We start from the raw sequence: 14,506 nt of genomic DNA on the forward strand, positions 1-14,506 counted from the left end.
TTAACCTCCTTTATTCCTCCTTTCTGAAACCTTCTTTTTCCTTAACTTTACATACATGAATGTCCTGACTTACCTCTCTGCTTCTTGACAGCTGCTTTGACTGGCCCCTGCACTCTTGCCTCCCTGTTTAATGTTGATACCATCCTGAGCTCCAGCCTACATTCATTTTTTATGCTATACCCCTCCCCTCATCTTAATCCCTCTTGCAACATATCCCCAAGCCCTGCCTCTTTCAAGTCCCATTTTTCTAACTTTACAGTTGATACTTTAAGATGGACGTTCCTTAGTTAATTCAGATTCAGTGACCAAAAACCAGACTCAAATCTTTCCACAAATCTTGCTCTACCTCTGTGTAGATCCAATCTCAGTTAATAGCACTACCATCCATCCACTCTTCATTCTGGATTCCTTTGTCTCCCTACGCATCCAGCTAGTCACCAAGTCTTAGATATTATCTTCTCAAATGTCAGCCTGTCTTCTGCTGCCCATTTCCATTGCCCAGGGTAACCCTGATCTCCTTTCCATCTGGGTTATTGCGGTAGCCCCCTGGCTGGTCTAGCCCATTTCCAAGTTAGCTACTGCTCTTTTGCCAGCATTTTTTCCACAAACACAGACTTGGTTTTCAAACATAGACTTCTACTGCTTATACAACTCCTTAGATAAGCATTTATGATCTTTTGTAATCTGGCCCTAATGTACAATTTCTGCTTATTTCCTTTAAAGGATGTTGTGTTTTCATGATACGAGGTAGCAGCTGTTTCTCAAACATCCACTGCTTTAATCACCATACCTTCGTTTATGCCCTTCCTTGTTTCATGACTCATTTTTCACCTCACAAACTCCTCTTTATCCTTTAAGACAAATTCTTATCCATCAAATGGGGGCCCTGGGCCATCCTTATCAAAATCATCTGGATACTTGTTAAAAATACAAATTCTTGGGCACCTGGGTGGTTCAGTCTGTTAAGCGTCTGCCTTCAAATCAGGTCATGATCCAAGGGTCCTGGGATGATTCCCACATTGGGCTCCTTGCTCAGCAGGGAGTCTGCTTCTCCCTCTGAAACTCCCTGCCTGTGCTCACTCGTGCACCTCTCTCTGTCCCTCCTGTCTCTCTCTCTCACACTTTTTCTCTGAAATAAATAAATAAAATCTTTTAAAAAAAATACAAATTCTTGGGGTCCTTACCCTCAACCCTACTGAATCTGAAATTCTAGAAGATGATGACCAGATTTGTATTTTAACAAGCTCTTCAGGTGGTTCTTATCAATTCTAAAATCTAAAAACCACTGTTCTAAGGGCATTCCTTTATCAATGCCTACAGTACTTTATATATACCTATATTTCTTACTACATTATTTCATAATCATAGTTACCTATACACTTACTCATCTCCTCTGCTACAAACTGAGTCTGCAAAGTCAAATACAATATTTTGTGTATTTCCCATCATCTGCCACAAGGTCTGGCACATAGGAGATGCTTGATAAGAATTCAGAGCCTGAGGTACCTGGGTGGCTCAGTGGGTTAGAGCCTCTGCCTTCAGCTCAGGTCATGGTCCCAGGGTCCTGGGATTGAGCCCTGCATCAGGCTCCCTGGTCAGTTGGGAGCCTGCTTCCTTCCCTCTATCTCTGCCTGCCTCTCTGCCTACGTGTCATCTCTGTCAAATAAATAAATAAAATCTTAAAAAAAAAAAGAATTCAGAGCCTAAAACACACCCATTCCCTCCAGGATTTGGTCCAGTAAGAGTGCATACAAACACACAGAATTAGATAATCAAATGATATTTTTACTCTTAAAGGCATACATGTGTCACACAAGCCAAAAGCACATGTACCGACAGTACCAAGTGTCGGCAAGGATGCAGAGAAACTGGATGTCTCATGCATTGCTGGTGGTTATGTAAAATGGTACTATTATCTCAGCCATCAAAAAAGAATGAGTTCTTGCAATTTTAAATGACATGGATGGAACTAGAGGGTATTATGCTAAGTAAAATAAGTCAGTCAGAGAAAGACAAATACCATGATTTTACTTATATGTGGAATTTAAGAAACAAAACAAATGAGCACAAGGGAAGAGAAGGAAAAATAAAATAAGAGAAAAACAGAGAGGGAGGCAAACCATAAGAGTCTCTGGAACTGTAGGGAACTGAGGGTTGGTGGAGGGAGGTGGGTAGGGAATGGGGTAACTGGGTGTTAGCTATTAAGGAGGGCACTTGTGATGAGCACTGGGTGTTATATCCAACTGATGAATCACTAAATTCTACCCCTGAAACTAATGTTAACATAGTTAAGTATGTTAACTAACTACAATTTATTTATTTATAAATTTTATTTATTTATTTGAGAGAGAGACAGTGAGAGAGAACATGAGAGGGGAGAAGATCAAAGGGAGTAGCAGACTCCCTGTGGAGCAGGGAGCCTGATGCAGGACTCCATCCCGGGTCTCTGGGATCATGACCTGAGCTGAAGGCAGTTGCTTAACCAACTGAGCCACCCAAGTGCCCACTAACTACAATTTAAATAAAATCTTGAAAGGAAAAAAAAATAGTACTATTACTTTGGAAAACAGTTTGGCATATTGGTATAAAATCAAACATATGTTCACTGTGTAATTCAGGAATATTACTTCTGAGTATTTACTCCTAAAAAACTGAAAACACAAAAATAAATGTTTACAGCAGCTTTATTTTTAATAATCAAAAAATAGAAACAACCCAAATATCTTTTAGCATGTGAATGGATCAACAAACTGTGGTGCATTCATATAATGGAACTCTACCCCAAAATAAAATGGGACAAGCTATTAATCCATTGCAACAACTTGTGTGAATCTCAAGGGTATTATGCTGAATAAAAGCAGTTTCAAGAGGTTACACACTGTATGGTTCTACTTACATTGTATTCTCAAGAGATGAATTAATAGTGATAAAGAACAGATGAGAGGTTGCCAGAGGTTGTAGCTGGGGGAGGGTGTGACTAAAAAGAAAAGTCTGAGGGTAGTTTTGTTTGCACGATGAAACACTTAAGAAAACTGATGAAGGTGCTATGTGCATTAATCTGTATGTATGGTGAATTTCATAGAGCTACACACACACACACACACACACACAAAGAGCACATGTAAAAACTGGTGAAATTCAAAATGAGCCTATACTTTAGTTAATACTATTGCACCACTGTCAAGTTTCCTGGTTTGGATAATATAATCTAGTTATGTAAGATGTTGTCTTTGGAGGAAGCTGGGTTAAAGATCAAGCTGTTTTGCAACTTCTTTTTTTTTTTTTTTAAGATTTTATTTATTTATTTGACAGACAGAGATCACAAGTAGGCAGAGAGGCAGGCAGAGAGAGAGGAGGAAGCAAGCTCCCCGCAGACAGAGAGCCCGATGCGGGACTCGATCCCAGGACTCTGAGATCATGACCTGAGCCGAAGGCAGCGGCTTAACCCACTGAGCCACCCAGGCGCCCCTGTTTTGCAACTTCTTGTGAGTCTCAGATAATTTCAAAATAAAAAGGTTTTTGAAGAAAAGAAAGCACGGAGATTGCGAGTGAAAGCCAAATTAGAAAGCACTCCTTGACGTGAAGCTAAAATGGGGCCTGGGAAAAGAGGAGGGCTCATTGCCTGGTAGACGTGGGGCAGGGGAAGAGAAGAGGGGAGATTCCTGCTTTGGAGACCTTCTGGTAGAACTTGACCTAGGTCTGTTCACCTCTCTTCAGTCAGAGTGCTCACCCCTGCTCACCTGGGGGAGTGTGGGTCCTGAGGTGAAGAGGGAAGTGAAAGTTTCCTCCTCAGAAGCTTCCCACAATCCAAGAGAGGGAGGAAAACCTTTCCTCAGTAGGCCTCGGTGGGAAAGCAGAGAGAGGGGGATAAGGGTTACTCCTTAACAATGTTTACAAAAGGTTAAGTGTGTCAACAGTGAAAGAAGCCAGGCTCTGGGTTCAAACTCCGCCTCAAATCCCAGCCCCATCTCTTACTAGGCATGTGACTCAATCGCCTTATTGAACTTTGCTGAATTTCTATCCCTATTTGAAAGTATGGATAATGACGCTATGTATCTCGGAATGCTGTGAAGATTGCATTAGATAGTGTTATGTGGAGCCCTTAGCAACCCCTTAGCAAATATTAAATATATAATCAATGTTGGCTACTCTTTTTAATATTATTCCATGTTATTGTCAATATTCTAAGAAATAGAAAAAAACATACATTCAAATGATACTAACTGCAATGTAATTTTTTTATGATTTAGAGGTACTTCATGATCCTTCCGTACTTCAAGCTTATCATAAAATCAGCATTTAGTCCCTAGATGTGTAAATTCAGACAATTTAACTTAAAATTAACAGTTGCTACTTTCTATCACAGGCCTCTTATGCGCTTTTATTTTAGATACATTTTCTCTGATCTTTATAGTACTGGAGAGAATAAATATTATTTTTCCCATCTTTATTTTATTTTTTTTAAGATTTTATTTATTTATTTGTTTGTTTTTCAGAGAGAGAGAGAGAGTGCACATACAAACAGGGGGAGCATCAGGCAGAGGGAGAAGCAGGCTCCTGGCTGAGCAAGGACCCCAATGTTGGACTCCATCCCAGAATCCTGGGATCATGACCTGAGCCAAAGGCAGATGCTTAATGGGCTAAGCCCCCAGGCACCCCTATTTTTCCCATTTTTATATAAAGAAACCACCTCAGCATGGTTGGGCAAATCACCCACCATAAACAGCTAGTCAGTCTAGTCAGTCTGATGTCAGAGCCCATGCTTTTCCCACTACATCATCTTAACCTCAGTGTTAATCCAAAAAGCTGCTTCAACTCACAGATTATCTCACAATTATTCCTTTCACATCAGATTACAGGAAAGAACACACAACTCCTGTTACAGCCTAGGGCAGACCCTTCCAGGCCCTGCTGGGGCCAAGACCTGGAGACTCTAGGCCATGATGGAAACCAAGAGCCCAAAGCCTGTTGTGGCAAGAATGCAGTCTGGGTTTCCAGCCAGTAGGTAAAGTCAGGAACCATGAAGGGAGCCCTGACAATGTCCAAGGTCCAGGCCAGCACTCAGAATTGGAAAGGGCAAGCAAAGCCCAACAGAAGGCACTCCAGAGGGCTCAGGATTTCCTCTCTGTCTACTTGACAATAGATGCCAGCTAACAGAGCCTTTGAGGGGCCTCAACCCTTGGCCTACCACCAGTGCTACTGCTGGACATTAGAAACCAGGGTCAAGAAGGCCTCTAGCAGAAGTCCATTATCAGAAGGATGGACACCAGGTCCCAGGTGGCCATGGCAACATACAGGGGAAGTGAAAGCACACTGGAGGGAACCAGGAGTCAGGGCATCTTCATTAGCTGTCCCTTTGTGGTCCCTCTCTGGCTATAAAATTGTCATGCACGGTCCCTTCATCATAAAATGAGAGGGTCAGTCCCAGTCCCTGGTTTAAGTGGTGTTCCTCATGACCCTCAGACTCCATTTCTGTCCTTGGCAATTCCTGGGGCAGAGTTGGGGAGAACAAGCAGTTTGTGCCTTCCTAGTGGTCTCCCTTCTATTTCTTGTAAGTACTGGAGCCTTCTAACTTTACTGATTTATCCAGGATAACAAACAGTTTCCACTAGATTCAGGGCCCTGTGTCAGGTGCTAATGAGCAAAGCTAGGTAAAACCTAGTCCCAGCGTCAAGGATTCCCAGATTCTGGCCCAGCAGGGAGTGATGCCGGCAGCCCTAGTTGCTAGGATTCCTCTCAGACTCATCAAGGCCCCAAGTTCTCCCACCACAATCCTGAGGACCAGAAAGAATGGGAAGGAGAGGAAGGAAACCTTCCTAACATGGCTGGCAGATCCTCTGTGCCTCAGAGACTTTGATGAACATGTCACGTGGTAGACGATAAATAATATTCTGGTTACAACTGACTCCATGGGATTGGATGTTTCATGGGGGCAAATGTGCTATGCTTTATGCTCTACTTAAAATCAGGGCATTTGCTGTGCCCTTTGGGAAATGCTACATGTCTTTTGGTAGCTAGGGACTGCTCAAGGCCTGCTCCCACAGCTAAGGGGAGAAAGGAAGTTGAAATCATTGCCTCATAAATTATAACAACACACTCTAGGGTCTGATGTTATATGAGAGGAAAGGATTTTCGTGTTTCTAGGGTTTTCCCCCTGGCATTTAAAACATTTAAAATATTGCATGAGACATGACAGAAATATATTTAGAAACTAATTCTTTTTAAATTGATGTGGAATGTGGCCATAATACTCATAATTAAAGCCATACAAGGTCCTTTCTGGTAAGAGTACCCTTTGGGGCTTTTCCCCCTGCCGCCTCTCATCACCAGCTTATTTTGATTCTATCAATATGTTTTTTCACTACTGTCCTAAACATGAGCTGATCAAATGAAGTAATGGTCATTTGGTCTTCCATCTAAATTTCCACATTTCAGCTTTAAAAATATTTTCAGGAATGAATTCTTTTAAAATGATCCTTTGGCCTATTTATATAGTTTAGGAAAACTATATATTCTGAAATTTGTACTCTGCAAATTTCTATGCATATTCACATATAAATATTTATAACGAGCATACATTCATATACATAGATTTTATTAAATGGCCCTGTGATACTGAGAAAACAACTGCTAATATTAAATTAAAATTTTATTCTATTCTAAAAGAAAAAAGGCAGAATAAGAAAATTGCCTTTGCAGTGAAAAAGTTAGAAACAAGATGGGATTGGGAGGGAGACAAACCATAAGTGACTCTTAATCTCACAAAACAAACTGAGGGTTGCCGGGGGGAGGGGGTTGGGGAGAAGGGGGTGGGATTATGGACATTGGGGAGGGTATGTGATTTGGTGAGTGCTGTGAAGTGTGTAAACCTGGTGATTCACAGACCTGGGGATAAAAATATATGTTTATAAAAAATATATGTTTATAAAAAATAAAAAATTTTAAAAAAAAAAAAAAAAAAAAAGAAACCAGGGAGGTGGTATCCAAATGAGCTGAGGATAGAAATTATACCTCATTTGCCTTCCTATCTCCAGTTCTTAATACTTTAACAAATAGATATCTAGGAATTGTTGAATTAATATTTGACACAAGAAGATCATTAAAAAGATAGTAACTAATAAAGCATGGAAATACTGAGTTCATCTGCTAAAGGGGAACTTGGGGCCAGGATCGTTAGCAAGTTTTCTTTTGCACTTAATAGCTGAATGTTTGTGTGATTAATGGATGGATCGACTGATTGATTGATTCAGATGTAAATTCTAAAGCATCTCTGATGACCAGGTCAGCCTGTGGAACCTGCATATGGTAGAGAAGCAGAAATACGAAGTGTGACTGGCTTATTAACAAGCCAGCAGTAGGGAAAAAAACTTGCCTCTGCCATAAGTTGAGAAAGAGAGTGCTGGAAAAGAAAGTAGACGTCATCAAGTCCAACCACCACTAATCCCCTAGCTATCCTGCAGGCAGAATGTCTTTGTTCTTCCAGTTCATCTCCAGCTCCAGCAGCTGCAGTGCACTGACAGAACAGCGGTAGGAGCCTGCTCTCTCCATGTAAAAGAAAGCTATGCAAGTACTTACGACTACAGGAAAGCAGGCAAATTTAGAGAGGCCCAGCCCACCCTGAACATAAAGCAGGACTGTGTTTTAGCTCGCTCCAGAACACAATTTAGTAGCTGCAAGGATGTATAGAATAGGCGTGCATTGTAGCCTAGCTGCAAGCAGCAAATCAGTCCAAGATCAGCAGATTTTCCGAAGTCAGGGAATGGATGCATGTTGTTAACCTCTGAGCAGATGTCGGCTGAGACTGTAATCTGTGTGGTCCTGAAGATGAGGACTCATCCATCAACTGCTTGACAAGGGCTGTCATCATATCACTGGGCCTCCACAGCCCTCGACACATGATGTAAGAGACATCTTGGACAAAAGCATTTCCTGGGGGATTTCTCCAGGAAGAATTCAGCCAATGGAAAGGAATCTTTCAAGTGGCCTGATTTCATTGGAGACAAGTAAACACATATGTGTGTGTGTGCATATATGAATATACACATCCCCAAGATGCTGCAGTTTCCTAGAAACAAAGAGAAGCTTCACCAGCATTCTGTTAGGATTCTTTCTTTCACTTATTTTTAGACTCCCCCAACACCATGCTGAGTGGGGAAGCAAAGGAGTGGATCATCTGAATGACAAGGCTTTTCAGTGACAGTTTGGGGTATGGAGAAGATTTGTCAAAACCCAGTGTCTGGGCACCTGGGTGGCTCAGAGGGTTAAGCCTCTGCTTTCAGCTCAGGTCATGGTCTCAGGGTCCTGGGGTGGAGCCCCGCGCCTAGCTCTCTGCTCGGCAAGGAGCCTGTTTCTTCCTCTCTTTCTGCCTGCCTCTCTGCCTACTTGTGATCTCTCTCTGTGTGTCAAATAAATAAATAAAATCTTAAAAAAAAAAAAAAATACCAGTGTCTATGGAAAGCCACAGTATCCAAAATAATCTTGGCCCTTTCATGTTCAATAATGCCAGGAAGATCTCAGCCATTCCAGGCGGGGGCTTCCTAAAACTCTTACCATAACACAGAATTACCCTTTTTGTCTTAACATACAGACATTGAACCAACTTTTGACTTTCCCTCTCACTGTCAGAGATCTCTACTGCTTTAGAGCCATTTGGAATCCTTTGGAAAGGGTGAAAGCCTCATCCTTCTGCCTAACAGAGGAGAGCATTGCCAAAGAAAAATGAAATTAGAGAAGAAGACAAAGAAAAGAGGGAGTGATGGGTCTTTCATATTTTTAATGAATTCATTGATTCACTCATTCATTCATTCAACAAATGGTCATGAAACACATGCCATTTTGTAAGGACTGTGCTAGGAGCTGAGATACAGACGAATAAGAAAGAGCCTGGCTTTTGAGGAGTAGAAACTGTCCAGTGAGACAAATACAAAAAGCTGGTAATATAACATGACAATTGTACTAATGCATATATACCCTTATAAAGCCATAGAGGAAGGCACCAAAGCTGGACTGAGGACATCATCCAAACAGATACATGCTCTTATTTCTTTGAAGCCGATGAAGTGGGTCACCCACAAAGAAAATGTGAAACATATCTCATAGAACAAATAAAAAGATTAATTGGTGGTACAGTAAGCCCTAGCTCATTTGTTAATTTTGGTGGCAACAGCCTGCAAGGCTATAAAATTTTCTCCCCCGGCATTCTGCTGTTTGGATATAAAGGCAGACAATGGATTGAAATTTTGATGGGAGTTTTGTCAGGCAGATGCAACAAAAGATCTTGTTTGGAAAAGGAAGTGGGTGTTGCTGAGAGAACAGTTCAGATGACCAACCAGAGGTGTCACGTTGGGTACAGAAAGGAAGAGAGAATGACAGACTGTGAGGAAGCTAAAGAGCCAGGGAACTGGAGGTCTGCAGGCTGTCAATGAACAAGTATGTTAGAAGTGAGCATATGAGAGGGCTGGAGTATAGGGGACTTATTCATTCATTCACCAAGTGTTTGCTGGGTGCTTTCTTTCTTTTTTTTTTTTTTTAAGATTTTATTTAGTTATTTGAGATAAGGAGAGAGAGAGAGAGAACAAAAGCAGCAGAGTCAGCAGAGGGAGAGAGACAAGCAGACTCCCTGCTGAGCACAGAGCCCATTGTGGGGCTTGATCCCAGGACCGTGAGATCACCACCTGAGCTGAAGTCAGACACTTAACCATCCAGGCACCCCTTTACTGAGTGCTTTCAGTAATGTTCTAGTGCTGGGAGTAGATCATGAACAATTCTGATTGGGAGAAGATAATAAACAATAAATCTATAAATTGTGTAATACCTTAGAAAGTTATAAGTGCTGTGGTGGGGTGGAGATAGAATAGAACACGGTAAGAAGGATTTGGAATTCTGAGAAAGAGTATGATTTTAAATGGGGTCGTAGCCCTGATTCAGAGAGTAACTTTTGAACAAGGACATAAAAGGACAGAGGGAATGAGCCATGCAAATACATGATTTAGAATATTCTAGACAGGGAGAACAGCCACTTCAAATTCTTGAAGTGTGTGAGTGACTGGTGTTTTCAAGGAATAGCAAGGAGGCCTGTGTGGAGTGGAGTGGGCAAGAGGAAGAAGTAGGAAATAAGATAGAGAGCTAACGAGGGCCAAATATAAAAGCCTTGTACACTCTGGTAAAGACTGAGTTTTCTTCTAAGCGAAACGGGAAGGCATTGCAGGCTTCTGAACAGAGAAATGACATGATCTGATTTACCCTTAATGGATTGCTATGACTACTATGTTGAAAATAGACTTAGGAAGGGTCCAGAATAGAAGCAGGGAGACCAGTTAGGAGGCTATTGTAATAATGCAATTGAGAAATGCAAAGTCAGACTTTGATCAGGGTGGTGGCAACAGAAGTGGTTAAGTAGTGGTTTGGGATGTATTTCAAGAATAGAGTCAAAAGTATTTCATGACAGATTGGATGTGGGTGGTGAGCAAGGGTCAAGGAGGGCTTCAAGATTTCTGGCCCAACTCAACAGAAAGATGGAATTACCATTATCTGAACTGGGGAAGAATGTGAGAAGAACAGGTCTGGGGAGAAGACTAAGAGTTCAATTTTAGATGCATTGAGATCAAAGAGGGGAATATTGGTCTTCAAAATTTATGAAGAAAAATTATTCTGAATAATTATAACAGACAAGATGGGATCCTGGGGATGTGTATCTATAAGAAGAATAAAGTGAAGTCATCATGATAAAAGAATTTAGAACTCTGGAGGTGGAAAGGTTAATGAAGTCTCCCAGGATGGTCTCCTAGAGTGTTGGCCCAGACAGGAGAGGAAGGAACAGGGCCAAGCTGCTCTCACCATTATGTTACAGAATTAGAATATATATGGTTAGAAGTCACATAAATATATATGTATATATATATTGCTTTGAGGTGTGCAGAATTTGAATTGGGTTTAGATATTGAACCTAAAACATTAGAAATAAGCAAAGTAGCAAAATGATCACTATGTGCTGAAACACACGAAACAACTTTATGATAAAGTTATTCGGAACATATGTAGCTGAGGTAGATTTGTAATCCCCCTGTAGCATGGATCAAAAACAGTGGATTGAAAAAGAAATTCAGTTGACTCTAACAATTTAATCATAAGTGTTTTATTAAAAATCTTTTTAGAAAGACATTCATACTTGGTTTTAGATAAGTTTAAAGCTTAGTGACCCACATATAACATTTCAGAAACCATGACTCTGTGACATTTGAAAAAACTTTTCTAATAGCCACAAGAAGTACCCTCAACCCTATTTGCAAGCCATGTTTCCAAATTCAGTTCATAACCAGAATTAAGAAGAAACAATAGGATGACCAGTCAGTCCTCCATAGCAAGTATAATAAACCTTGAAGTTCAGAAACCTGTGTTTGATAAACTTTTAAAACATCATACCTGTGAGCTGATGGATGTCATATAAGCATCAGGATTAATTAAAGACTTTTGAAATGATAATTCAGGTTTATACAGGTTGTACAGATATAGATGGATATTTATCTATTTATATTGAGACTTACTTGAGAATAGAAAAATCAAGAAAGCTCATCTTACATTGCCAATGAATAAATGAGGAGAAAAAGATGAGATAGCTATATAATCCTTAAAAAAAAAAAAAAAAACCTTGTTTCTGAGTGCTAGTAACCCAGTCCAAGCCCTTACCTCCTTATAAATGCAACATAGGTAATTTTGTTGGGACCGAATATTTATAATTAAGTATATAATGTTGAAATCTTCTTGCTTTGTGGAAATTATGTGTTTGTGGTTGATTAGAATATTCAGCATGTGTAGATTTCATCTTTAATTCAACAGAAATATGTAAGTGACATTGGTGGTTGAACTCCTATTAAACTAGGAAAGACATTCCCCAGACATACATAATTCATCTGCTGAATAGGAGATGATTCACTTTTCAGTGACTTCACAGGTGTTAACTTCACCAAACAAAATAGGTAAATCATCTTCCATTCATTTTTTTCTGATGCAACTTTTAAGTAAAACTTTTTATGAAAAATATAAAAATAAACTTATGTAAGTCCACAACATGTCCATTTAGGAAATGAATTTGCATCAACTTCTGAGGTGTGAAGACCATGTAATATATATTTTATTAAAAATAACTAAGCTGACCCTGAAACAAATAATACATTATATGTTAATAAGAAACAATAATTAAAATTTTTAAAAAATAATTAAACTGAATTCCTCCTAACTAAATCAAGAGAGGGAGAAAGTTTAAATCAGGGTTGCATGCAGTACTGAATAACACAAAGAAGATCTGATTGTAGAGTGGTGTTCAAATAAAAGGGCCCCAGAGAGGAATTAAGAAAGAAACTTACCCATCAGTGATCTGGACAGCACAGACGTGAGGCTGTGAACTTGGGCAGCTGCTTGTCAGGGAGGTCATCATCAGCTATTCATGGTTCATGCTTGTGCGTAGTCATGGAGAAGAACAGCCTGAGTTATTTGTCCTGCAAGATCTACCCAGTGGTTTTTCCACTGCGCAAGCTTCTGACTGCACCAAGTAGCCAGTCCCAGGTCAGCAGTGCCCTTTTCTAAGCAGTGTCAGCACTGGTCTATCTAAGGTATTACTTTACTTAACAAATGTATTGTGAAGCTGCTGGTTCACACTGTTCTTACTTTGGCAGTCAGTATTAACCCTCTAATTCTCCTTCTTATGAGAAGAGACAAACTAGTGAAGATTACTATCCCTCAGTCACAATTTGAAGACTTGCTGACTGAGGAGATGGATGAATGAGTGGATAGGGAGGATAGGGCTAGATTTTAAATTTGGATACGGAGACTTTAAGTAAACAAAATTGACCTGTATACATGCAGTTCTCTTCCTAAGTGATGAGATAGTATTTTAAGAAATTAAGTCTGAAAGTAATATACAGAATGTATTAGGACAGGAAAAACACTGGTGTTACAGAGGGTTAGAGGTTACATCAAAAATCTAAAAATTCGTAGTTTTGCATCACCTTAGTTTTCAAAGAATTTTGCCACACACCTCATTTGATCTTTGCAATAATTTGTGGGATGGCTAGGAAAGATAACATTATGTACACAGATGAGGAAACAGGAGCCTAGAGTGGTTAAGTGACTTGCCCAGAGTCCCGCACTTGTGATTGGCAGAGCCAGGCTACTCATCTGTCACACCTGACTCCATTTCCATTGCTCCTAACTTGATTGTATCCTGGATGCATGAAGTAGCAGGAATGGAGAGTAAGAGACAACTTGGAGAGATTTCAAAATAACAAGTGAAAGAAACTGGCAATTGATTGGCTATAGGTGATAAACAGGAGAGGTAGGGCACCTGGGTGGTACAGTTGGTTGAACGATGACTCTTGGTTTCAGCTCAGTCATGAGATCAAGCCCCAGGTCAGGCTCTCCACTCAGCGGGGAGTCTGCTTGAGGATTCTCTCCTTATGCCCACTCGCTCACACATGCGTGCACTCTCTCTAAAACAAATAAATCTTTTAAAAAGAAAAAGAAAAAAAAAAAAAAGAGAGAGGGGCACCGGGGTAGCTCAGTGGCTTAAGCTGCTGCCTTCAGCTCAGGTCATGATCCCAGAGTCCTGGGATCGAGTCCTGCATCAGGCTCTCTGCTCAGTAGGGAGATTGCTTTCCTCTCTCTCTCTCTCTCTCTCTCTCTGCCTGCCTCTCTGCCTGCTTGTGATCCCTCTCTGCCAAATAAATAAATAAAATCTTAAAAAAAAAAAAAAAAGGAAAAGAAAAGAAACAGGAGAGGAAAAAGTGATTCGTGGGCTTCTAAAGTCTGAAGATGGTGAGATTAACATTATCATTAGCTAATGTTGGCTACCTGCTTACTCTGTGCCAGGCTCTGTGCCACCCACTTTGCTATATTACCTCCCTGAGTTCTTACAACTCTGTCAGGGGGAGAGGGAGGTATTATTGTTATCCCCTTTTTATAAGGGGAATCCATAAAACTTGTTCTCATTTTTAGAGGGAAAAAAAGAAAAATCAAGGTTTTTACTCCAAGACAAGGTAAACCTCAGCTGAATTTACTGGCCAACCTTATCTGTACTTGGGGCCTGAGTCCCAGGACAATGACTTGGTATTTTTGTGTGTGTGGACGTAATTATGCTGCCAGCCACAAAGTAATCAAAGCTGGGCCGTTGTTGGTTATCATGTTTGCAAGTCTAACACTGCCAAACTGTTTAATGCCTCTGAGTACTTTGACTGTCATTGAAGTAGGCTGCACTTAGTAACTGGTTTTGCCTTGGCTCTCAACTTTAAAGTGGTCAGCCAGGTAATCCAGGTACATAGATAAAAATGCTGTCATCCTCAGTTACTATTTTAAAATGAAAATATAACTAAGTATAATTATCAAGTGACTATTAATATAAACATTGAATTTATGTAGAATACACTATTTAGACTAAAACTCTTAAATACAATGACATTTCTTAATTGTTATCAGTCACTGTCTAGAGTAAGCCTGGTTTTCCCCTTAAGTTAAC

The 14,506-nt window shown here is 40.3% G+C and overlaps 1 protein-coding gene and 1 long non-coding RNA gene across 2 annotated transcripts in view; one reads left to right on the plus strand and one right to left on the minus strand.

Annotated features, from left to right (window-relative positions):
- The window catches only part of LOC131825081 (uncharacterized), a 35,277-nt gene extending 22,312 nt beyond the window's left edge, over positions 1-12,965 (minus strand). Inside the window, exon 1 of the long non-coding RNA XR_009351119.1 lies at positions 12,363-12,965. This is a non-coding gene — a long non-coding RNA (uncharacterized LOC131825081). The remainder of the gene's footprint in view (positions 1-12,362) is intronic.
- The window catches only part of GPR156 (G protein-coupled receptor 156), a 63,243-nt gene that overhangs the window by 22,424 nt on the left and 26,313 nt on the right, over positions 1-14,506 (plus strand). The gene's annotated exons all lie outside the window — the stretch shown is intronic.

Source organism: Mustela lutreola, chromosome 2, assembly GCF_030435805.1.
Source record: "Mustela lutreola isolate mMusLut2 chromosome 2, mMusLut2.pri, whole genome shotgun sequence".
NCBI classification, from domain to species: Eukaryota; Metazoa; Chordata; class Mammalia; order Carnivora; family Mustelidae; genus Mustela; species Mustela lutreola.